A 25,380-nucleotide genomic window follows, 5' to 3' on the forward strand; every position below is an offset into this window, starting at 1 on the left:
GCTGCCCACGGAATGATCTGCTACTTCAGAAAACATCCTGCTTTTGTGAGAGTTTCGTTGGTATCCGTCCTAAGCTCATAAACAGAGTAAATGCCCTAGAAGTACAGGTCAGGTGCGCTCAGCCATACGGTCAGACATGCAAGCACAGACCACCGAGGCCCCTGCCTCCACACCTGTCAGCTAGCTGGGCTGAGCCGACTCCGTGTACTGAAGGATAATAGAGCTCACCTGTATGCAGCAGACACCCTCAGATTAAGACTTTTCACTCACTGGGCTTGGTACTAAAGTGGTCCAGATTAATGAGGTTTTGCTGTGCTTTGCCTCTCTGATGTAAAACAAGGCTGCTAGGTAAAAGCACGAAGTGTGAGAGCAGGCAGGGGCCTTCGAAATCGCTTTGTCTCAGACGCCAAATGGTAGCACCTGTACTACGTCCTCCTTATTGCTCCCCAGCAGACATCACTAATCCATTGCAGCACACTCCTTCCTGGGTATGCCTCAGAATCCTTCTCCACACAGTGCCCCTGGCAGTCATGACCAATTGATCAGATGGGCAGGAGATGAAATCTATTTGCCACTCCTGACCTAGCCCAGTCGCCTCATGTGAATAGAGGTGGAACAGAAGCTGAGAGATGCCAAATGGCTGATGGAGCCAGGAACTGGGACCTCTTCTCTCTGACCGCCTTGCCTTTGAAGCTGCTCCCTGCCTCATCCCTGTTCCCTTCCCACTAAAAGTAGAACTGAAGTTGGGGTCGCTTGGCAGATGTTAGGGGGAACATAGGGAGAAGGAGACTGATATGAGTGACAGTTTTTAGGATCCCCATAGGGATCCCCATAAACAATTTTGGCTTAAACTACCATCTTATTAAATTCCAGCCGGGATCACAGGGCGATGGGGCAGGAGAGGCAAAAGGTAGGCCCCCGAGTAAGCCTACTCCATAGTCCCAGGTCTACCACTAATGCAAGAAATGTGACCCTGACAAATGCTTCAGGCAAATGCCATTTTATTTGAAATATGCTACAAATCCTGGGTGGTGAATGGTGCCTTTTGCGAAGTGAAGCATCGTTTTGAGAATCTGTCTTCCAGTACAGGAGGCAGCCAGGCCTCACTGGAGAAGGGATGGGGAACCAACATTGACTGTGAGATTCCAGACTGCGCTACTCAAGCTCAAGTCTTAAACGATTTTCCGTCTGTACCAACAGACCCTCATACCCATGCTTTTCACTTCTGCGAGGGAAGGATGCCCGCATTGTTTTCTCATTTATTGGGAGAAAGAGAGGTCCTGAGAAGTCAAACCACTCACCATGAGGCCCCCAGCTAGTAATAAAGGGCTGAGCTGCCCCTGCCTTTGAACCAGTGCTGGGACCACCAGAGGGAGAGCAGGAAAAATGGAGCTGCCCTTGACCGCCTTCTTGCAGCATCTCTGCTGTAGAGTGAGCTTAGGGGGAGTGATCACTTTTCTCATCCCCTTCCTGCAGCTAAGCCAGGGCTTCCGACTCCCCGTCCAGTGCTCTGTCCTCTCACCTATGTTGCTATTTCCCGTCCCAACACTGAACTTTAATCTGGGGTCATGTCCCCCATCTAGAATGAGAATAAGGGCTAATATTTATTGAGCACTTACGATGTGCTGGCACAGGACCAAGCAGCTTTGCATGAATCAGTTCATTGACTCCTCACAGCCCCCTTATGCAGTACGTACTATCATGATGCCCATTTTGCAGATGGGGAGACTGAGGCATAGAGAGGTGGGCAACTTGCCTGAGGCCCCACAGCTAGTGGAAGAGGCAGGATTTGAACCCTGCCATCTGACTCCAGGAGCCCTGCTCTTAACCACGGACACGGCCTCCTGAGCTGCCTCCTCATCACTTTCCCTTTTAGTCATTCGACAATCACTTCTTGAGCACCTACTATATGCCAGGTCCTTTGAATCAAAGACACAGCCTCTGTCCTCAAAGCCCAATTCATGCTTGAAGACTTGCCAAGGAAGCATCAAGTCACAGCTCAAGCTCCTGTTCAGCCCCCATCCCCTTCCTCTCCCACCCGTCCACCCACCGCACAGCACTCAGGACTCAGCTGAACGTACAGCCTCTGCACAATGACTGTCAAACTCGATTCTCGTCCAGACTTCAGTTTCTTAAAGAAAAAGCCCATCTCTGGCGTCCCACAGCGCCCTGGCCTCGCTACACATTTTGTGCTGCAGCTGACCCAGGCCCGGGGGAAGAAGACCCAGTTACAAAGCACAAAGGAAGCCCCCGTGCTCATTATTCAGACCTTCAGACCCTCTCCCTCGCAATGGGTGTCTCTCCTGGGCAACTTCCCCACTGGCGTCTGTGGTATGATTCCTCTCACGCTCACTGGGCCAGGTTTTGGTCACTGGAGAATGTGGTCCTACCAAAGGAGCCCAGCTCCCTTGGGGAAGCCGTGCTTACTGTCCTCCCACAGTCTGGGGGTTTGGGGAATCCTGCCGCAGCGTCCCCCGCCCCAACCCTGTGCCTTCCCTTCTGGTCTGTGTGGTCGGGATCCCGGGCAAGTCTCTCGAAGGCGCAACTCGCTGGCAGCTCTTTTGGTGGTCCTAGTATGGGGGAGAGCTCCCTCGAGCCTCTGGTCAGAGCCCCTATCGTGCTTGGAGAGTTGCCCACCCCTTCATATAGATCAGGTGTTTGGGGTCACAAGTGTGATGTGTGGACGTCTGGCATAAGCTCAGGTACAGCTGGCCAATGGACAACAGGTCTGAGGATAGCCCATCTCATCCAGTAGCTTCTACACTATTTTAAGGCAGCACCCTGCCCCATAAAACAGGCAGTGCCGAGAGACTGTGTGTGTGTGAGCTCACAAGTTCCCCTCATTCACTCTCCCTAAACTCTCTCCCTCATCCTCCTGCCCCTCCGGGATTCTTAGTCATCATGGAACAGTCTGTAAAACACCACCCTGTCAAAACCCCTCCCCACTTCAACATTTCCCATCCATGCTTCTCCAACCTGTGCTTGAATTCTGCCAGCGACAGGGAACTCACTACCTCTAATGGACGTCGATTTTTACCGTTGCCAACCTCTTGTTAGGAATTTCTCCTTAGGCTGAGTCAATAGCTGCCCTCTTGCCAGTGACAGCCGTTCAAAGGTGCAAAGGTGGCTTTCTCGCCTGCATTTACTCATGTCTCCTCGGGACTGTGGTTTACAGACTGGTGTGAGCCGGGCAGTTCCCTCTCTAGTCCAAGCATATGTCCCTAACCCTGGTTACAGGGTTAGAGAACAATTCCCAGCACGAACCCTCTGGATGGTGAGCCCGAGTTGTTGTCATCTGAGCGAAGAGAGGTCGGCACAGCCACCTGCACGCTCCCTTTGCTTCTGGGGAGGGACGGGCAGGGACCCAGTGAATCCCAAGGGATTCCCACCTGGATTCTCTGCACTGTGCACTGTTTTCCAGCTGCATCTGGAGGGAAACCGTTTCAGGGGCGCAAAAGCTCAGCTGCCCCTGTCCTTCCCATTCATCTCCCTCCCCTTCCTGAAATCCAGCTGAGGCCCCCACCTCCGCCAAACACACGGGTCACTCACCAGTCCCATATTGCTTACATCCTGGGAATCTTTTTACACTTTGACTCTGAGAGCAGACAGTGCGTCAAGACCTACAAAGAAGAGATACTCAATATTAAAGGCAGAACAAGGCAAATGGGGGTTCAACTCTCATTTCTAGAAGGACTAAGGCACTAGGATCCTGGGATGGAGATGGGGAGGAGAAAGAAAAAGGAAATGGTCAGGACCGGGGTGCTCGTTAAACTGCCCTCAAAAATCTCAGGGCTTTGGGACGATGCTGAAAAGAAAAAAAAAAAAAAAAGAGACCCTTACTCTGGGTGAGTCAGCAGCTTTTTGAGAAGCAGGCCTTTTAGAAGAGCGAAACTAAAAGCCAAATCTGCTGGGTGGGGCTGCGGAGGCGGCTCGTGAACCCCACGCCGAGTTTCCTTGAGTCTTCGGTGTCCGTTCCTAGCGGCAGCGGAGGTTCACGGCTCCACGTTGGTGAGGGTGGAGGGGAAAACCTCTGCACGCAAGGCCTCAAGTCCGAAAGATACCGCAGCCCTGAAAACAAAAGCCCCCGACGTGGATTTCCCTCCTGGGAGACTCCCGCCAGGCGAGCCCTGGGCGCTTTGAAAATTCCTCAGGAGAGCTGTAGCCAGAGGAACATGCGTGCGCCCGGCTCGGAGGATGCATTCCCCGCATGGCAAGTCGGGGCCTGAGCTCTAGAGGTTTCTGCAGCCAGGCAGAGGCCCACCTGCAGCGCACACGTGCGCGTGGAGAGCCTGCCTATGAGCTGCTGCTGGGGCCACGCTTCTCCTCGCTCCCCTCGCCCTGCCCACCTTTAAAGCCAAACTTGTTTTTTCTTGTGGCCCTCAGAATTCTGAGGGAAGCAGAGGTTTCTCTATGCATCTATCGCTGTTCTCAAAGGAGCACCCTTTGGATGGAAAAATCTTCATGGCAACAGCTTCTACTGACTGAGTACGTACTATATGGCAGGTGCTTCATACCCCGGATCCATAGTCAGAACTGAAATCGCATCACCTGGGAGCTTGCTGGAAGGTGCGATTCTCGAGCCCCACTCAGCCCTACGGAATCAGAACCTGCTTTTCAACAAGCTCCTCAGGTGATTCCTGGGCGCATTAAAGTCTGCAAAGTGTGCATTTCTAATCCTCTTAATCAGAGAAGGAGGGAAGGAAGTCAGGAAGTTGTAGCCCATTCCCAAGGTGAAGAAATAGGTTCAAGAAACCACAGCTTGGCTATTATGATTTTAGAGCTGCTGCGTGGTAGAGCTCATTCAAACCCGTGTTCATGTGATTCCGGAATCGGTGTTCCTTTCCTCTGCACGATTTTGGGGAAGCAAGATGAGAGGGTGATGGGATAGGCGGGCCTGGCTTGGTGGGAGGGGCCTGGGGAAGAGCAGTGGGCCAGGGGTCGGCTGATGAGCTCAGGCCTGGAGACGGAGGCTGCCGGGTGAGCACTCAGAGAGGGACGCGTCAGATACTGTGGAGGCAGGGGCTCCACAGAGGCCGTCGGACGCCAGCAAAGTTTCCCAAAGTTCATTCAAGCTTCTGCATTGAATCCCAGTGATTAATTTATTTTGATTCCAGTTTAGCTGCATTTGCCCTCTGCCCTTAGAACTAGCCATCCAGCAGGAGAAGGTACCCTAGGAGGCAAGCTAAGCTGAGTATCCCAGCACTGATTTGCAGGAAGGACAATACTCTGTAAAGCCCCTTATAGTTTAGAAAGAACTTTTCATCCACCAGCTAATCTGCTCTTTCAAAGAACCTGGGGAGTGTCACTAGTGCTACTCTGCAGTTGAGGAAACTGAGGCACAGAGAGGTTAAGTGATTTTCCTGAGGTCACACAGCTTTCAGGCAGGCTGGGGTTGAGGCCCTCTAAGTCCATGTCCAGAAGTGTGAGCTCAGCTGCTTCTGATGGGGAAAGTGATCACATCACAGGTTTATGATGCCCTTGCTTAGTGTCACCCCGCTCCATATGTCTTGCTTTACTTCCGCTCACTGAATGGGTTTACTGAATAGACTCATGAACCAAGAGGAAAACAGTCTACAACACACAGGGTGTGTGACTTGTACCTTACTTGATGTAAACTGGCCAGTGGGCTTTCTTGGTTTATCAGTTAGTCATGTATTCCATTATGTAATGTTTGATCTGCTGCACTTGCTTCCACGAGGAAGATTCGTGTATATAAGGTATATAGGGGTCAATAAAACCTGGACTTTGCACTGGTTCATAGGCAAATGTTCCCAGCACATTAATATTTTGCACCACCAAGTGCGGGCGGCTGGATGCAAGGTACACACAGCTGAGTAGAACAAGCCACGGGGGACTCCGCCCTCCCAGCTCCTCCTCTGGGCTCCAGTGGCCACGTGCTCTGTCTTAGCCACTCCTGTTGCTCGGTTCTTCCTGGTCTTTGCGCAAAGGCCATGGGCTAGAGAAACCATCTGTCCCTGCTACACTCTGGCAGAGCCTGAAACTGCTCTTCCACGGGGAACTCCTGATAAAGATGATCTGCCCCCTTCTGTCTCTAAACCCATCAGCCTCAATCCTTCTCTAGCCCCTTCCATCAAGTTTTCCCCCTTTTAAAAATAATATATTGTCCTATAGTTACTCAGGTCCTAAAGTTATTGCTATATTTGTCTTCATCCAAATTTTTTTTAATATACATTTATTTATTTTATTTATTTATTTTTGGCTGTGTTGGGTCTTCGTTGCTGCACGCGGGCTTTCTCTAGTTGCGGTGAGCGGGGGCTACTCTCTGTTGCGGTGCGTGGGCTTCTCATTGCAGTGGCTTTTCTCGCTGTGGAGCACGGGCTCTAGGCGCACGGGCTTCAGTAGTTGCGGCACGCAGGCTCAGTAGTTGTGGCTCGTGGGCTCTAGAGCTCAGGCTCAGTGGTTGTCGCCCACAGGCTTAGTTGCTCCACGGCATGTGGGATCATCCCGGACCAGGGATCGAACCGGTGTCCCCTACATTGGCAGGCGGATTCTCAACCACTGCACCACCAAGGAAGCCCCTCATCCAAAATGTATCATGCCCTTTGAACTCTGCTTGGTATCATCACTTGGATTGTGCTTCATTACAGAGTCACATGAATTGTGAATGCTCTGCTACAGCCCAATTGTCCCCAAAGCACTGTGGTTTTTGAATTTTTCAGAGTGCAGGGTTTTACAGGCACGCATATATCATTTTAGAGCAGAAATGCCTGCATAATGGAAGTTACATTACAGGTACTAATATCTATATATAACAAATATATAATATATAGTTATTAAATATTGAACATGTTACTATTATTAAATGCTGAATATTTTAAATATCTGATGAACAACCATTTATTGACTATCCATATATACCTGATTCTGTGCTAAGCACCAGATAGCCATAAATAAATAAATAAATACATACATACATACATACATAAATAAGACCCAATCCCTACCTTTAGGAAACTCATGGTATAAAAAAGGAGAAAGATACATAATAAACTGAATGTGAGGAAGGACAATGTACATAGAGGTGGTACAGGTGGGAGCAGTTAAGGAACACCCCATTTGTCTCAGGAAAAAAACCACACTCCTTACCCCAGGGTCTTGGAGCCTGCGAGGTCTGGCCCCTGCTCATTGCTCCCCCCTCCCTTTGCCCCACTGTGTTCTGGGCTCAAGGATGCCTAAGCTTCTTGAACCCACTATGCCCCCTGCAGCCATATGGCTACGCTATCTTAGACCCTCTCTCTTCAATGCTCTGTTCTCCCTCTTCCCCAAACTAACCCTGAGTTACCCTGTAGGACCCAGGGTGGTAACACATACAAAACACTTAGAATCATGTAATCAGGCATGATAGCTACTATTATTATTGATAATACTTATTATTATCCTCAGCTGACTAGGTGCTTCTTCTTGAGCACAGAGGCGTGGAGTGGGGCTTGGCTGGGGCCACACAGTGAATTCTCCTCAGAGCTGGGGAGTCTCAATGAATCTGTTACATCTTCCCCGTTTATCCTGGAACTCAGCTCTGCGGTATCACCCACGAGACACTGGATCCTTCCTAACCAGCATGGGGGGAAGAGCACTGGTCTTGGAGACAGGACGTCTGAGTCTGGTCCTGGTTCTCTCACACGCTTGTTCTGTGCCCTGACGCCAAGCACCGCCCTCCCGGGGACCTTGGTTTTCTTAGCAGCCAAGCGGGGCTCTAAACAGAACCTGCCTCCTTGGGTTGCATGGGGGATCCAATGCCATGGTGCCGACCGCAGTTCCTGCACGTGGAAATGGCAGCTTTCACTGCAAGCAGCATTAATGAAGTAAAGGGCTTTTCACTGTCCTTCAAGCTCTTAATGTGCACACATTTCCTGGCTCAGAACTCATTTCCCCAGAAAATGGTCACATGGTGCAAAATCCCAATGAGGAAAAATCTGCCTGTAGGATTTTCCCTACAGGTCCCTCCTATTCCCTTTTGGCCTAGTTTAAACCTACCAGATGGCAAGACAACTGCAGGGGGAAAAAGAGGAACGGTGATTTAATGGTCTGTAGAAGAAGAAAAACACCCTTCCCCAGGGTCACTCCCTCTCACGTAGTTTATTCCAGTCCATTTTTTCACTCGGCAAACGTTTAGCAGATGAGTGAGAAATTCCGGGTCTAGTAAACAGGTCATGATGCCCCGAGGTGATGGCCTCATATGGAGGAGAGGGTGAGGAACCCGTGGAGGACAGTGCTGGGGAGTGACTGACTCAGGCCAGGGCCAGTGCAGACTGGATACAAGAGAGGAAGGTCAACCTCAAAGAAGGTGGAAAACTACAGGCCACTTTTGTGCAGCCATCATTCTGCCAGCCAGAAGTGCAGCCTTAAGTTGCCTGTCTTTGCTCCAGAAAATGTTCCACTTTGGACACCAACAACAGCCTTTAATTCATAAGAGCGACCAGCGAATGACGAGCACAAAGGCCACCACTTCCCGAGTGCTTGCTCTGAGCCAGACGCTGAGCTGGGCCCTCCACGTGGCTTGTCTGTCTTTCCCACAGCAACTCTGAGGAACATGTGTTCATATACCCCTTTTACAGACAACAAACCTGCATCCTAGAGTGATCAAATACATTGCCCCGTGTCTTAAGAGTAAAATGTCCAGCACTGAGGTTTGAACTCAGGCCTGATTGAATGTAGTCTTTCCATTCCCCCTCCCACCCCCGCCCCGCTGCCTCTTAAACTTTGACTCCGTGACTTGAGCTGCTGGCAAACTGGGCCACCTCTCCCACCACCCCCAACCTGGTCTTCCACTGAGACGCCCCCAGGAGTATGGAGGAGGCTGAGTTCATAACCTCCCCGAAGTGTGAGGGTGCAGCTCGACACCTTGAACATTTACCAGGACACTGAATTCTACTCTAGAATTGATCTGTATTTGTTTCCAAATATTTCCCCCTGAAAACTGTCAAGTACCATCAACACTCCACGAAGATGTGCCCAGCACCGGGCAGGGCAGTGTCTGATTTGCTCACTGCTGTCTCTTCATTCCTCCAATAACTATGGGGCACTGACTACGGGCCAGTGCTGGGGACATAAGGTGAGCCCTGCCTTTGCAGTTGGGTTGGATAAGAGACTCCAGTGGCGTGATGGTGCTACCTGAAGCACATGCAATGGTGGCAAGATCGCCAGCAGAGGCATGTGAGGATATGGCAGATGGGGGGGGGGGGGCGGCGGGGCGGGGTGGGGAGCTGGACCTGAAAGGCAGGCAGCAGCAAACCTGGCCAAGAGGGGAAGGAAGAATCGAGAAAGCCAGAGAGAGTGTGTACGGGGCCGAGGCGGAGGAGGCATACTGGTCACCAAGCAATGGAAGCTGGCTGGAGTGGCCACAGCCAAGCAGGACAGAGAAAGAGCAAGAGCCGGCTCTTGCAGGGACTTGCTGGCCTTTAAGAAGCTGGGTCTTCATCCCTGTGAGGGACGGGAAGTCACCAAAAGTGTTGGATTCTCAGTGTCTGCAGTTCTCCGCACGTGGTGGCCCTCAGTAGTGTTTGTTGAATGGATGGTGGAATCTTATTTACCCCCCGGCCCCATCAGGTCCTCCAGCAATCTGAGAAGCACCGCCTGGGACTCTGCCATCTCTACAAAGGGCAACCACGGGACAATCTGATTTGTGTAGGGAAAAATTCTCCCCGGGCACCTGGCCTGAGCCTCCTTCTGTCAGGCCTCGGGGAACCGTGGCTCCGGCGTGGCTGCTGGCAGATGTGCGGGGATGAATACACCTTTGATTACAGCTCATGTTTCCGAGGGAAAGACACAGCTCCCTGGAGATTGGGAGTCTATGAAAATGAACCCTTGCAAAAGAGATGTAAGTGAGCTGGAAATACAAGCCCTCTGGGCGGGTAGTGGTTTCTTTCTTTAAAGTAAACAACAGCAGAGAGGACCAGCCTGGGTGAGAAGCAGGTTTTTTGTAATCCCGAATGGGAGGGACTCAAAGGCAAGTGGCCGGAGGTGGTTGAAGGCACTGGTCTGCGAGAAAGTGGTACCTGCTTAGGATATGCGGATGTGATCTCCGAGAGTGGGTGTCTTTGCTTCCCTCCTTGGTGGGGAAACTCAGCCCCTGAGGACATTAATTTAACCCAAATTTCTTTACCATAGGGAGACTCACAGACCCAGTTTAGAATATGGTTTCTATCATTTAAGAGCTTTGTGTCCACAGACAAATTATTTTCTCTTCTCTGAGCCTTAGTTTTGCCATCCACAAAATGGGAGAAGAAGGGGCTTAGACAATATTATGAAAGTAGGCTGAGGTTTGAACCCAAGCATGTCTGAATACAATCATTCCATTTTTCCCTACACTGCCTCTTGAACTTGGGACATGTACCCCGACCCCAGCCCCGATTATCTGGCACATAATAGGTTCTTAATAAATGCTGGTTATGCCTCCCTTCTTTCACATATCTCTTTCCCCACTATGTTGAGTATAAATCAGGGAATCCAGGAGGTGCTTTATAAACCCATGTACATCGGGTCCTCCTATGTGCAATGCAGCAGCTGAGAATACAGAAGGAAAAGGCAGCTAGCTGTGTTTTCTCTCCTCGACTCTTGTTTCGAACCCTTTATTAAATATCTTAAGTATTACTTGCCTTCAGGGTCAAAATACAGTTTCCGGAGATTTCCACTTTGCACTCATAAAGGATTCTCGCTGAAGTCTCTTTCTTCTTAAAATTTTTAAATGTGTGTGTGAGAGAGCATAAATGTACTGACTCATAGCTGGAAAAACTCTCTCTCCCTAACACATTCCAAATTTGTCGAGTCACATGAATTGAGTAAGAGCGCTTAATGTGGCTGCTAGCCCCGAGCTGGCGAGCAGTTATGCCAGAGACGGCTCTTCTCTCCCTTCCCTGCCCCTGCTCCGAGCCAGGGTAGCCGGGGAGGCTCTGCAGCTGGCAGTGAATACCCAGTGCAGGTTCTGTGAATGCAAGGATTGGAAAGGATCTGGCAACTACCTAAAGCCAAGCTCGAGTTCTGCAAGGTGGTGTAATATTTTTTCAAAAAATCAAATAAAAATTTGCATATTGGATTGCCAGAATCTCACAACTTCACTTATTAAATCAAGTCTATGCTGGGCACGACATCAAGCACTTGACAAACATGACTCATTTAGTCTTCACAGCCACCCTGTGAGGTAGGGGGTTATGACTTATCCTCATTTTACCAGTGAGGAAACTGAGGCACAAGTGTTAGTAATTTGTCCAAGGTCCCACCGTGTGTAGATGGTGGAGCTAAGATTCCACCCCGTGCAGCTCTAGAACAGACGCTTTTACACATCTGACCATTCATTCTGAAAGGAAAGAATCCTTTCACATAGAAGAAGGAAAACTCCATTTATTCCGCAAATATCTACCCAACACTTAGAATACAAACACCGCACCAGATGTCAAAGAGGAGGCTGGTGATAGGCATGGGCAAAATGGAGGCAATTTCGGTACTGCATCCAATGAGTTTGGAATTGTGTAGAGCAGCTATGATGTATGCACAAATAATTACAATACAAGTAAGTACAAATGGCACCAGAAACATTATAAAGTGGGATGCATGGGGAAGGCTTGCTTAGGTGATGACTCTGGCTGGGGTGATCTGGAAGGCTTCCTGGTGGAGGTGCCATTTGAGTTGGATTGAAGATGTGCAGCATTCAGACAGAAGCTGGCTGGAGGAGGTCCTGCCCACTTATCCCGGTGAGTACAAACAGACGGCTGATGGCCCTGGGAGTTCTCATCTTGGTTCTGACTTGGGACCCACCCACCCCAGGAAAGGCTGAATCTCCATGTGTGGCAGGTGAGGAGCACAGGCAGAGGGGAAGGAGGGAAAGAGGTGTCCAGGAAGGAGACGATCGGGGAGAGAAGGCAGGACACTGGAGCAAGGGGCGGGGAGGGGTGCAGCTCTGGCCAAAGCGAGAGCTGCAGTCCCACCTCCAAATGGGCTGGCTCGGATCAGGCCTCTTGCTCTTGGGCCTCAGTTTCTCCCATCTACAGGGAGGAACATGAAGGAACTGCCGGAATAGTCCAGCTGGGCGGAACCTTGGAGAGCTCCCAATTTATCCCATCCATTTGTAGATGAGAGAACCAAGGGCTGGAGAAGCTGGGCTTGTGCAAGTCCTTGGATTTGAATCCAAGTTTGCGGGATGAGGATGCAGGGGTCCCATCTCCCAGTCTAGCTGCTCTTCCCACATCCACACCTCAAGGGGCATGCTGACCTGTGTCAGAAGGCCAGGAAACGCCAGGCACGTTGTGGAAGGGGAGACGTGCCTCAGCGGGTCCACGGGCATCAGGCTCAGACCTCAGCTAGTCCTCTGGCCCCCAGTGGCCCCAGAAAGCTCGGCCACAGTCCCAAGAGTGCAGCCCTGGCCCAGCCCCCCAGCACGGTCTCCCCTCTCTGCCCCGGCTGGCACCTATCCTCACAGTGCCCCTGCCCCACACTGAGGAAGTTTCCAGGAAACCATGACCAGTTCTCCGCGGCCATGGCTCTCCCTGACGAGACGTACATCTGGTTGTGACTCACAGCGCTGGATTTCCGCCCGGGGCCCTGCCTCTTGTGTGGGGAGCACATTCTCTGAACGAACAACCCGCCCACCCCGCCGTGACAGTGAGGGCTGCTGCCCTTATCAGCTCACGCTGAGGTCATCCATGTGGTGCCTTGGGCTCCTGGCCTGGCATTGCTCTCAGAATCGGCTCAGGCCTGGGCAGTCTCCCAGGGTCCCTCAGACACCAGGCTCTTCGACCAAATTCCCCTTTCCCCCGGGACGCTCGTCCCCCCCCACCCCCCGCCCCCCGCCCCACCACCAAACGCCACATCTTCCTCCTGCGCTGCTGTCCGTTTCCCAGCACCCCAGCCCTCAAAGCGCTGCTCCCCTCTGAAAGCCGGCTTCGTCTGGGCCCTGCTCCCTGGAGGGCTGGGCAGAGGTCCTGTGTCCCCCCAGGGCGGTGGCCTCTGAGGGTGGGACCACGTGCAATAGGACCACAGCTATCAGAATGAATACTGCGGGCACCGAGGGTGCCCACCTTCAGGCCTTCGTGATTGCTACTCCCCCGCCTGGAATACTCCGCCCCGAGCCTTTGAATGGCCCTCAGCTTCTTGTCAAAGTCACCTCCCCAGTGAGAGGCCTTTCCTCCCCTGCTGCCTTCTGCTTCTTTTATTTCCTTACGGCCCATGTCCCATTCTCAAATGACTGACGTGTTTGCTATCTGATCCCATAATTCCTTGTTTATCATCTGGCTCTTCAAGGAAGAATGAGAACAAGGGATCTGCTCTGTCCTGCTCACCACCGGCTCCCCAGCACCCAGCAGAGAGCCTAGCACGGAGGATGTGCTCAGTAACGGTGTCTCCGGGGCGGTCATGAACGCTGCTGGGCGGGGTGGATGTGCGTGGATCTTGCTCAACCCTCATACAAACCCTGTGTGGTTGGTGTCATTGTCCTCCTGTCACAGCGAGGAGTGCAAGGCTCAGGGAAGTTGGGTAGGTTGTCTAAGGTCACCTGGCCAGTAAGTGGTGGAGCTAAGTATCAAACTTGAATTTGCCTGATATGAAAGCTCGTGCTTTTGACCGCTGGACTCTGCTGTTTGCCTTCAATGTTTTCAGAATCCCCATAGTGAGGACACAGGAAAGACTTGTGGATTGAATGATCTGGAATGCCATGTGTTATGGACCGAATGCTTGTCCTCCACTCCCCAAATTTATATGTTGGAGCCTTAACCCCCAGTGTGACTGTATTTGGAGGTGGGACCTCTAAGGGAGGTTAAATGAGGTCATAACAATGGGGCCCTGACCCCATATAATTAGTGTCCTTATAAGAAGAGACAGCAGAGAGCTTGTTCCCTCCGAGTGTACACACCGAGGAAAGGCCATGTGAGGACACAGCAAGAAGATGGCCATTTGCAAGCGAGGAAGAAAGTCATCACCAGAAACAGAATTGGCTGGAACCTTGATCTTGGACTTTCAGCCTCCAGAAACTGTAAGAAAACAAATTTCTGATGTTTAAGCCACCCAATCTATGGTATTTTGTTATGGCAGCTTGAGCAGACTAATTAATGTACCGTGTTTTACGGAAGCCAAATTGCCAGGTCTAGGAAGGTAAATTCTTCCTTCTTTCCTCCCCTCCTTCCCTCTCTACCTCATTTACGTACTGACAATGGAGAGAAGCACAAGAATCCCGAGGAGCTCCCAAGAGTCTCAGACTGGTGGCCCATGGTTCAAACACCAGCCACAAAGTTGTTTTGTTGGGCTGGCGTGTGTTTTAAAAAAACCCACAGGGAATCAGAATGCTCTTAGGCGGGGCACACATTGTCCGGTGCTTCCACAAGCCACACTGCTCCCTGCTGTCCTTTGTCCCTCCATCTGCGGGCTATGTTAGGTGCCAGTGACACCGGGTGAGCTATGCTGCAATGGGGTGTGGTTCAGGGTGCCCTGGGGCAGAGTGACACTGGGCAGGGAGAAGGGCATGGGAGATAGTGGGTCAGAGGAGGCTGCATGGAGAAGGAGAAGGCGGCTTTGGCCTGGTGCATGGAGGATGGATGGGAAATCACCAGTCAGAAGGGGAAGGAGTGTGCATTCCAAGGAGGGCAGCAGAGAGGCGAGGTCCAGAGCAAGGGCATGGCCTGAGCAGGGAGCAGCTGGTGGTTGAGTGCGGCTGAGAGTGAAGGTGGAGGGGCTAGGACGTGGGCTGGAGGGTAGGTGCTGTGGGCACAGGGAGGCCCTGCACACCACGACAAGGAGTTTGGACATTGTCCTGTCCAGGTGTCATGACCAGCAGTCCCGGTAGGCTTTAACCAGGGAGGGGGTCACCGGACAATCTGTGTCAACGCGTGCAGAACCTGGGTTTACCACCTCCTCGTTGTGTGACTATATGCACGTGTCACCCTGGGGCTGTGTGGTCTCAGGCACCTCATCTGTGAAATGGGAGTCAAAATGCTATATATCTCAAAGGGGTATTGTGGGGATTAGAAGGACGTAAAACGTGAAAAGCCCCTAGCACAGTTCCTGGCACATCAAAGGTACTCAGTAAAGGATGGCCACCGTTCTGACAGGAATTTATTACTAATCTAGTGGTGACAACAGTGTAGGAGGTGGCTGGGAGCAATCGAAGACTCTGTTTGCTAAGATTATTACAGTAAAGTAAGAAAAACCCTGAGGAAGGACCCAGGAAATACTCATAGTAGATAGGAGGAGATAAATGCAACCTTAAGATCAGCCTTCTCAACCTCTATTTCCTCATCTGTAAAATGGGACTCTCCCTGCCTGTCCACACAGGGTCTCTATGTGAATCAAGTGAGAACAGAGATGTGAGAGTGCTTTTAAAGTTAATCAACACCAGAGGACCATATGGGTTTCATATATATATATTTTTTATCACACAGAGGGGAAAGATGTCTGGGGGTAGATGAGCACCTGTGGGCTCTTATTTCTGCAAACAATCAAGGCAAGAAAAGTAGCAAATGAGAGGACAGCAAGACACAAGAGAGAACCTGATGGAAACGAAGCCCGGATCGTGGACCTTCCTGTGATAGCCTTGATCCTGCTGCACCCCAGGCACCTATACTTCTTGCACTCATACCAATGACTCAAAACTACTACCAAGTTCTCAGCCTTACAAGCATAGATTTTCCAAGCTGAAAATATGATTGAATGCATTCCCCACAATTTACAGGTGAAGCTGAGAGTCACAAAAGAGGGCTGGTTAAAACCCATCCTCAGGAGACATACGGCCTGCGTTCACATTCCGGCTCTGCCGATCATGAGCTGTGTGACTTTGGTCAAGTTATTCAACATCTCTGTGTTTCTGTGACTAGGATTACTGGGGTTAATAAGAGTACTTACTCCCATGATTGGTTTGGGGAACTAAATGAGTTAATATGCATAAAGCACTTGGAATGTCTCTAACACCTGGTAAGACTTGGGGAATAAGAGGTACTATTACTATTTAAGGGCACAGGTTATCTCAGTGGCAGAGCTGAGAGTGCATCTTTGCATGGTCCCACACTGAAATATTTGATTCTTATCAACACACCATGTTTACTAAAGGCGGATGGACTGACCTGTTTTTGGAATAAAGGACACATTCACGCAGCCTGCATGCCCCATTTCCAGAACATTCCGGGCCACTGAAGTCTGACAGTAACTGAATAGAGCAATAGTGCCTCATGGACACCCTTCTTACCCCCTCATGTTGTACCATCAGGGGAGGCAGCAAAAAGAGCTCTCACAATTTAAAGAATTAAACAGGAAGGAGACCCAGATCAATTTGGAGCAATCAGCTTAGACGTGCTGGGCTCGGCTATCGTCGTCCTGGTACATTCATGTCGTGCGTTTCCGTTTCCAAAGGTCTGTCACCACAGTCTCTCATTTCTGTCTCATGACAGATGGTGATTCGGAAAGTGGGTTCTGGCAGGAGACTAGCTGGCTCAGATCGTGCTCTGCCATTCCCTCGCTGGGTAGCCCAGGACATTTATTTACTGTCTCTGTGCCCCGGACAAAATGAGGGTGTGACAACACTGATGTCATTGGTTGTTGGGAGAGCAGGAGGATGCCTGCAAAGCCAGAGCCCGGCCCGTAATCATTCCCTCGTCCAGAAAGTGCTTCTCATGTGCGTAACATGTGCTTGGGGCTGAGGACCCAGCAGCCATCACAACACAGTTCCTCCCTTCACAGACTCGAGTGTGATGGGGGAAAGCGCGCAATGCCACAAGCAAATAAACATCCGGCGCCACGTAGCGAGCTGTGCTTTGAAAAAGACAGGTTGAGAGGATGGAGATTTGTGGGGATGCCGGCTGAGCTATGACCCTGCGGTGGGCAGGGAAGGCCTCCGTGACAGCGTATCTTTTAAGCACAGACTGAATGAAATGAGGCAGAAAACCACAAAGGTAGCTGGGAAAACAGTGTTCTAGGCTGAGAAAGTAGCAAGCGCAAATGCAAGTGTGTGTGTGTGGGTGTGGGTGTGGGTGCGTTTTGTTCAAGGCTGGTGGCAGAGAGGAAGGGGATCACGTGGGCCTGGGGGTTACCATAAGGACTTTGGCTTTTGCTCTGAGTGAACCATTGGAGGGTTTGGAGCAGGCGAGTGACAATCTGACCTGTGTTTTTAAGAAGCAGCTGTGAGGAGAGGAGACAGTCAGGGGTGTGTGCATGAAGTAAGGGAGGGGCGGCAGCTAAGGGACGAGCTGAGAGGACAACCAACGGTGACTGCAGTGACCCACGTGAGAGACGATGGGGCTTCAACTGGGGGACGGGGGTGGAGGTGGCAGGAAGCAGCACCACGGTGCTGAATATGACTCCAGATGTGCCATTCACAGCCGCCAGAATGGGAAGGGCGTCCCCTGGAGGGGTGCAATGTGGTGGTACTGAAAGATGGTGGTCACACTGGGGATATATTTTGAAGGCAGAATAGACAGGACTTACAGATGGAATGAAGTGTGAGAGAAAAAGAGGAAACCAGGATTATTTAAAGGATGGAGTAAACAGAGGTAACTATTTACTGAGAAGTTGAAGAATGAGAGTCAAGAGTTAATTTTAGACGTGTTCAGTTTGGGAAGTCTCTTCACAGATGTTAGGGATGATGGTGATGATGGTGATGGTGATGGTGATGATGGTGATGGCGGTGATGGGGGTGGTGATGGTGGTGATGGTGATGGCGGTGATGGTGGTAGCGATGGTGATGGTGGTGATGATGATGGTGATTATGAAATGATGGCTTGGTGAGGATTATGACAAAAGCAAACACTGAGTGTTTGCTGTGTGCTAGGCACGGCTCGAAAGACTTTAGACATATAAACTTGTGTAATCTCCATTATCATCCTCATTTAATAAACCAGTGTAGTGGGTTGAATTGTGCCCCTCCCCCCCAAATGATATGTCTATGTCCTAGTCCCCAGAATCTGTGAATGTGACCTTATTTGAAAAGAGTCTTAGTAGGTGTAACTAAGTAAAGGATCTCAAGATGAGATCACCCTGGCTTATCCAAATGGGCCCTGAATTCAATGGCAAGTAGCCTAATAAGAAACACCTGGAGAAGAAACCCACAGACAGAAGAGAAGGTGATGTGAAGGCAGAGGTGGAGATGGGAGTGATGCAGCCACAAGGAATACCAACGACTTCTAGAAGCTGGAAGAAGCAAGGAAGGATTTTCTCCTAGCCTTTAGAGAGAGCAGGGTCCTGCTAACTCTTGATTTTGGACTTCTGGCCTCCAGCACTGTGAGAGATCAAATTTTTGTTGTTTTAAGTCATCAAGTCTGTGGTCCTCTGTTATAGCAATCACAGGAAACCAACATAACAAGGAAACCCAGGCACAGAGATGTAAAGTAACTTGCTCAAAGTCACACAGCAAGCAAGTAGCACAGCTGGCAATGTTTGCCTCCAGAGCGGCTCACTCGGTAGGTGGGTATTGTTCACCCTGTGTCTCCAAGGAGGAAATGGAGATCAGAGGCTCAAGGCCACGCCAAGGAACGCAGCTGGTGAATGGCAGTACCAGGCTTCCTTGAGTCTCTAGCAGGGAGGCCGGATGCCTTTCCCACTCTCGATCCCCACCTCTCCACTTTGGAAAACCCAGACAGGCCCTTGTCCAGACCCTCTAATGCCCCTTGGCAGCCACCGCTCTGCTGGGAATCCCATCCAGTCTGGTGATTCCAGTTTACAGCTGCCGGGTCCACGTACAAGTGGCCCCAGAGACACCCTGGCGGGCTGGCGGCCTCAGTCAACAGATTTCAGTGGCACCAGGACCCACAGCAGTCACTCAGGAGCGGCATATGATCTGGATTTCACAACCGCCTCCTCTGTCTGTGACACTGACACTGAAAACCTCTTGGCTTCCTCCCCACCAGGGACACGAGGACTGAAAAGGGAGGGGTGCCGGGGCAGGGTACACCGGCCGCCCCTGAACCTCTGCCAGCAGCTAAAATCAGTCTCTGAAGAAACAGAGATTGTCCATTTCCTCTCCCGCCGATGCCCGGGAAAATATTTTACCGGACAAAACCCAAATATTGGGAATCCAGGGAAAACACCCTCCTTCCTTCCCCGCTACCTCCTGCCTTGTCAAAGCTTCATCATTTTAAGAGAGATGGACGGTGGGACCTGCAACAGGGCCTGTGAAGAGGGCCCAGGCCTCTTCCCACACAGAACCGCGTCCTTAGAGCACCTAATGAGGGGAGGGCAGTTAGTTTCGGGGTTGGGGTGGGAATCGGGGGCAGGGGAGGTGTTCTACTTATGAAGAATACAATCATTACGTTCAGGTCAGCGGAGGGAGCCAGCGGGCTGAAACAAATTTGGGGGCTTGGGGGGAAAGGGAGGCAAGAGGCAAAGGGATAAGCGCTATGGCTGCTTCAAAAACAGGGCCGTCTCCCCGGGCCGGCTGGCCTCTGGGGGCCCAGGGGGCTCAGCAGGCCCCCGCTCTCTCCCCTAAGGCACACACGTGCACAAGGACAACAACACACGTTGTTCTTCCGATCAAACACACGCTCACTCGTTTATTCCTCTCTGAGGACAAATTTTAAACACAGTCACAGAACTGACCCTGCCCAAAGCGAACCACTGTCCCAACGAGGTCCCCATGGCAGCGCCTGCACGTTCATCTCCACGACGCCCAAGACATGTGTGGAAGCCCTCCTCTGGAGCTGTCTTCAGAGTCAGGTTACAAGGCAACGCGTAAAACTGGGCACATTATCGTTTAACTGCCCCTGATTCAGACCACCCTTCCCCAGCAACTGTATTTCTAAGGGGCGTCACTGTCCTGGTTCCACAGATGGGAGCCGTGGAGCCACCCTCAAAGGGCAGGGATTTGCCAACACCAAGGAGAACAGTGTGGTGTTGGGGGACGTTCTCGAATGTTCTTGGGCATCTCAGAGGTTCCGAGCCAGGGCGCCACCTTGGGAATAAGGGGTAAACTTCCCAGAGGGACGACCTGGGTGAACGCACCACCCCTTTGCATAGGTGGGTCCTGGGCATGATTATTTTTATTGTTTTCTAAAAGTCAGTTGTGTAATGTCATGGCACCTGCTCTGGGCGTGGCCCTGGCCAGGCACAGGGGAGCTGGAGAGTCACAAGGTACAAGGCAAGGCCTCTGTCTCCCTCTACCCAATGGGGGAGCCAAGACTCACACCTGCGGAGTCACCTGGGATGGTAGAGGTGGGGATCCGGGATGGCTTCGAAGCAGAATTCCACTGGAGAAGGGTGCCGTGAGGGCGGGGGTCAGGGAAGGAGGAGGGGGAGGCGGCTCTGAACCCCGCTTCGAAGAATGCGGCCCGCGGGAAGATGAGCGGCAGGGGGCACCGGGGCAGGAGGCAGGGAGGAGGGGACAGGCTCCGAGCGGTCCCGGATGGTGTGTTCAACCCACCTCACGGGGGATGGAGACTTGCAAGGGAGAGAAGGGGGAGATGGGGGAGGAGAATTTCAAAGGGATCCAGGCCCGGCAGCAGCCTTCCCGCCTAACGAACATCACTTCAGATCCCTTCTGAGCGTGGCATCCAGAAATACAGCACATCCTACACAGCTCGGAGTTGATTCCGCTGCTGAGCGTGTACGACGCAGTTTCATTGTGCCTCAGTTTCTCTATCTAGAAACTAACCATACAAACAACAACAGCTACTGTTCACCGGCCAGCCCCGTTCCAAGGACCTCAACTCTTTTAACCTAGCCATGCCGTAGTTACCTCACTTTTACACGCTCTTGGCTACTGTAGTCCTCTGGCTCTCAGAGCTTAACATGCTGCTTGCCTCACCTCAGAGATTGCCTGGAGGCTAAAATCAAATAGCGCATATAAAAGAGGTCTTTTAATTAAATGACACTCCACCAAAGCTCATTATTGTTGTCGATGTTATTAGCATTTTACTAGGCTTCATCTACCTCAGGGTAAAGGTTATTTAAGGCCTGAGTACAACATTAAAAAAAAAAAAAAAAAAAGCATCACTTTCAAACATTAGCAGAGGAAAGATCCCGTGGAGACTGGCAAAAGAAAAAGTTACCCAAAGCCTGAAACACGAGAAGGCAGGACATCGGGGGGTTTTTGTTTGTTTCTTGTACGGGGCCCAACGTTCTCAGAAGGGGTCATTAATGGCTTTCTGGTTCCTTGGCGGCAGAAGGAACACAGCACCTTGCCATCGGCGGCATTTTTCACAGACCGGCTGCCCGGGGGTGGACCTGAGTGCACCCAGCTCACATAAAGCATTTATTCAATGCCCAGGAGCGAGTGAATCCGACCTGCTCTCTGCCATCAGAAGGCCCAATGTTTGGAATAAGATACTCTCCTTCCAAAAACAAATGCAAGTAGAGCCCCTGATTCGCCCCTCCCCGCCACCTCTGAACCCTGTTCCTCCGCAGACGTCCCCACCATCAACCGCCCATCAACCCACTGGGAAGCTGGAAGCCATCCTTGGTTCTCCCTCTTCATCAACATCCACAGCCAACCCACCCTAAGGCCATCTTGTGACCTCCACTCTCTGACCCACCTTCTCTTTATCTCCGTGAGGGCTGTATCATTTCTTGCCTGAACTTCCAAAGCCACCTCCCAGGTGGCCTCCTTGGTTCCACTTTTGCTCTCTCCCCTCTCTACCAAGAGATCTTCTGAAAATGTAGATAAGATTGCAGTACTTTCCTGCTTAAGCCCACTGAACTCAGAACAATCCAAATTTCTTTACCAAATCCTACAAGGCCCAGTGTGATGCGACTCCTGACTGTCTCTCCCACTCAGCATCAGCCTGAAACCGTCTTCTCTCCCCCGAGGAGTGGGCAGAATCAAACCTACCTTCCAGGACGGTTGTGAGGCCACTAGGGGTGGGGAATACCTAAAACTGTAAACCAGAAAATGCAGTACAGGGTAACCTCTATTCCATTATAATTGGGCTTTTGTGTTTTGACTCTTGTTTTCATGGTTTCCAGTTCATTGATATCTTTTATTGTTTGCAATTTTATATCCTTTTCAGATATAAGGATATTTATATGCACAAGGTAGTACTGAAAACTACCATGCCAGCATCTTGGTATTCCAAAGATAACAGCCCAGCTATGGTGTGCTTAAAACCTGGACAATATTTGTTCTTCCCGGGGCAGAAAATCAAAGTTTTAACTATGCAGTCAGATTGCCAGAGGCCTAGAGAGAGATCTCATTTAAATGATGAACCAGTTCATTCTCTCACAAAAATGATGCAAGAATGTGATCTTCAACATCTCTCCAACATTTTCAGTAGCAGCAGATAACGTTTATTAAGCCCCTACTTTGTACCAGTCCCTGTATTAAACACTTCTGATGCTTTACCTTTGTTAATCTTTACAACAACATTAAGAGGTGTTATAATTGTCCAGATGAGGAAGGTGAAGCTCAGAGAGGTTAAGTAACTTACCCAAGGGCACACCGCTAATGAGAAATGTCCAATCCTCTGTCTATTTTAATAGCCCATGTTCTTTTGTTCTACCCTATGTGTGTTGTGGGCAGCAGAACCAGGAATGTGTCTATCTGTGAAAGGGGAATAGGGATAATTGGGAGCTGGGGGTTTAGGCAAGTACAAGGCAACCAAGCCCTATGGTTGCAAGGGATTTTGGGCAGTAGATTCTCCTTAACTTCAAGCTTCACTCTTCCAAGTCTTACGTTCTATCTTGCAGAGTTAGATGATGCCCAACAGGTTTCCCCATAACCAGTGAAAAAGAGTATAAGTCTCTCCTGTAAAGGGTAGTCACTGCCTTTTTGTTATTTACACCGAGAAATGTGTGTGTGCATGCATGTGTCTGTGTGTGTCTGAGAGACAGACAGAGAGACAGAGAAGGTGCTCTGGCCAGAGAGACTCCCAGAGAAGTTTTCCTGTCACTTCACTCACTGTTTGCAAAACAATCACCCAGAAGGAAATAGCAACAAGACCACCAGGGCAATACCCTCCTTCTACTGTCAGTTCTCTAGTGCCCCAAAACTCGTTGTGCAACTTCATGCAAGTTACCTCCCCTCTCTGGGCCTCGGGTTTCTCATTGGTAAAGTAAAACATCTAGATTCCTAGAATTTCATCCAGCTCTCAGACTGGAGTGATGCTCTCAGATCCATGATCTCTTTTGCTATCACCACCTCCCTGAGGAGACAGGGAAGTCAGACTGGCCATGGGAGGCTGGGGGAAGGTGGCATGGTTGAGTGGCAGATCCTGGACCAGAGCTATTGACTTTCGATGCCAATTCCAATGTCAGTAATCTCCACCAAGCTGCCTTCAAGGGTGCGGACAGAGCTTGTGCAGGACCTATGCACGTCTGTCCTCTTAAAACAGAAAGGATAGCACGCCGAAACCACTGTATGGAGGACTCTGGCCACGCCAATGGATCAGTGTTTGAGGGCAGTTCCTTCGTGTATTCCCTCCTCCCTTCCTCCCTCCCTCCCTCCCTCCCTTCCTTTTCTTTGCAGAGGGAAGAGAACTGGTAGAAGTAGGAGATGCCGCCCGGAAGGTATGGATGGCTTGAAAAACTTGAGATCCCTGTCAGACATAAAAATAACTGAAAACAAAACAAAACAACACACACACACACACACACACACACACACACACAAGCATGATCTGTGTTGTATGTGTGTGTGTGTGTGTGTCTGTGTTGGCGAATGGTAAGATTAAAGAGCTAAGTGTGGAAAAAGCCCTCATGGCCACTTGTATTTCCTAGTTACTCTGTGTTTTATATGTTTGCACAAATCAATGAGCTTCCTATTAAACAACAGGCCAATTTTCACATGTTAGAGGGAAAGAAGCTCCCCCACTAAGACGCACCAGCTGGGAGAGTTGAAGTCATGACTCAACCTTCTGCATTTCTATCTGTTCCCTGGGATCCGGCACCAACAGTTCTATTCCAGGGTGCTTACAGGCAAACAGAACGTTGGCCAGGCCAGAACCCACGCAGAACCCCAGCAGGCTGGGATCCAGCAGCAGACCACCGTTTTCACCCTGGGAGCTCAGCCTGCTAGAGCTGCAACGGTCCCCACTTACACGAGGGGTCCTTTAAAGTGGGTGAAACAAGGAGACGAGCAGCAAGCAGGCTGTCCCGCGGGTGTGAGCCAAGGGCCACCACCAGCAGGGTACAATTTGTGGGGAACTAATGAAAGCCTCCTCCAACCAAAAATCCCACCCCCAACCTGGGTGGTGACCCCTCTCTGAACCTGGCTGGAAATTCTCCTGACACTCCAGGCAGAGACAGCAAAGACAGGCCTCGTGGGGTAAAGAAAGTAGCCCAAGCTTTCCTCTAGGAAGTCCTGGTGGTATCTGTAGCAAGTGCAATCTTAGACGATCACTTAGTCTCATCCTTGGTTTTTGAATCTGCAAACCCTATGTAATAATGAGAGACATGGATCGTAGATATCTAGCACAGGGCCTGGCAGGTAGCGCGGTATCATACTAAATAAATGGTAGCTGTTATTATAATATCTCAATAATTTCGAAGGTCTCTGTTAAAAGTTCACGTGCTGACAGGACTGCTGCACCCCGGCCATCGCCCACGAGTAAAGACGCCTTTGCTGGCTGGCTCGGGAAATGAGCTAGGGCAGTGGTTCTCCAAGTGTGGTTCCCTGCATCACCTGGGAGTTTGTTTGAAGTGCACGTTTGTGGACCCCCCCTCTGAACTACTGAATCAGAAATTCTGGGTATGGGGCCCAGTCATTTCACGCCCCGCCCCGTGACTCTGATGCCTGCCAAAGTTGGAGAACTATTGAGCTCAGCAATAACTGCCAAGTCTGGCTGATGAGCAGAATTTCCTGGGAGTGTTTAGAGGAGAAATGCAGGTTCCTGGGCCCATCTCCCAGGGACTCAGAGTCATCAGGTTCTGGGATGTTGCCTGGGAGTCAGCATTTTAACAGGCTCCTCAGGTGACGCCACTGAGCTAGAAGTTGGGTTTGTTGGGGAGAGGGGAGCACAGAGGCTGGAAGAGACCCAGGGATGGGGGTTCCTGGGAAGGGACTGGGAGTGCAGGCCTGGCAGAGCTGGGGGTGCTGAGATGTAAGAAAGCACTGAAGACCAAAGTTTTCATAGTTCCATAGATTTATGAGATGGAATCTCCTACCATCTTCTCATCTTCCATCCAGGGAAACTGAGCCCCAAAGAGAAGTGACTATTCTAAGTCCATGCAGCTCATGCTTGGAAGAGCTGGGACTTGAGCCAGGGGTCTCCCTTCCAGAGCCAGCGCCCTTTCCACCGAGCCCCACAAGCTCATGCTCACGTGTTCCCTCCCTCTCAGCATCTCTCTCTGTGCCGAGCACCGAATCCATGTGCATTCCCTCAGTGTTGACCATGAGGGTGAGATCTAGGGAGGAGTTGGAGTCAGACCTCAGACCTGAGTGCAAATCCAGGCTCAGTCACTGAGTAGCTGAGCCATCAAGTCACCCTCTCAAGGCCTCAGTTGCCATATCTGTAAAATGGGGAT

General features: G+C 50.8%; 1 protein-coding gene across 6 annotated transcripts in view; it reads right to left on the bottom strand.

The window, feature by feature from the left end:
• ZHX2 (zinc fingers and homeoboxes 2) overlaps window positions 1-25,380 on the bottom strand; it is a 172,600-nt gene that overhangs the window by 97,282 nt on the left and 49,938 nt on the right. For 3 of the 6 annotated variants that reach the window (XM_059902317.1, XM_059902318.1, XM_059902319.1), the window contains one exon: window positions 3,550-3,620. The exons of 2 other annotated variants lie outside the window; for them this stretch is intronic. The gene's annotated coding sequence lies outside the window, so the exon portion shown is untranslated. The remainder of the gene's footprint in view (window positions 1-3,549; window positions 3,621-25,380) is intronic. One more of the 6 variants, XM_059902320.1, reaches the window with a different exon arrangement.

Source organism: Balaenoptera ricei, chromosome 17 (genome assembly GCF_028023285.1).
Source record: "Balaenoptera ricei isolate mBalRic1 chromosome 17, mBalRic1.hap2, whole genome shotgun sequence".
Taxonomy (NCBI): domain Eukaryota; kingdom Metazoa; phylum Chordata; class Mammalia; order Artiodactyla; family Balaenopteridae; genus Balaenoptera; species Balaenoptera ricei.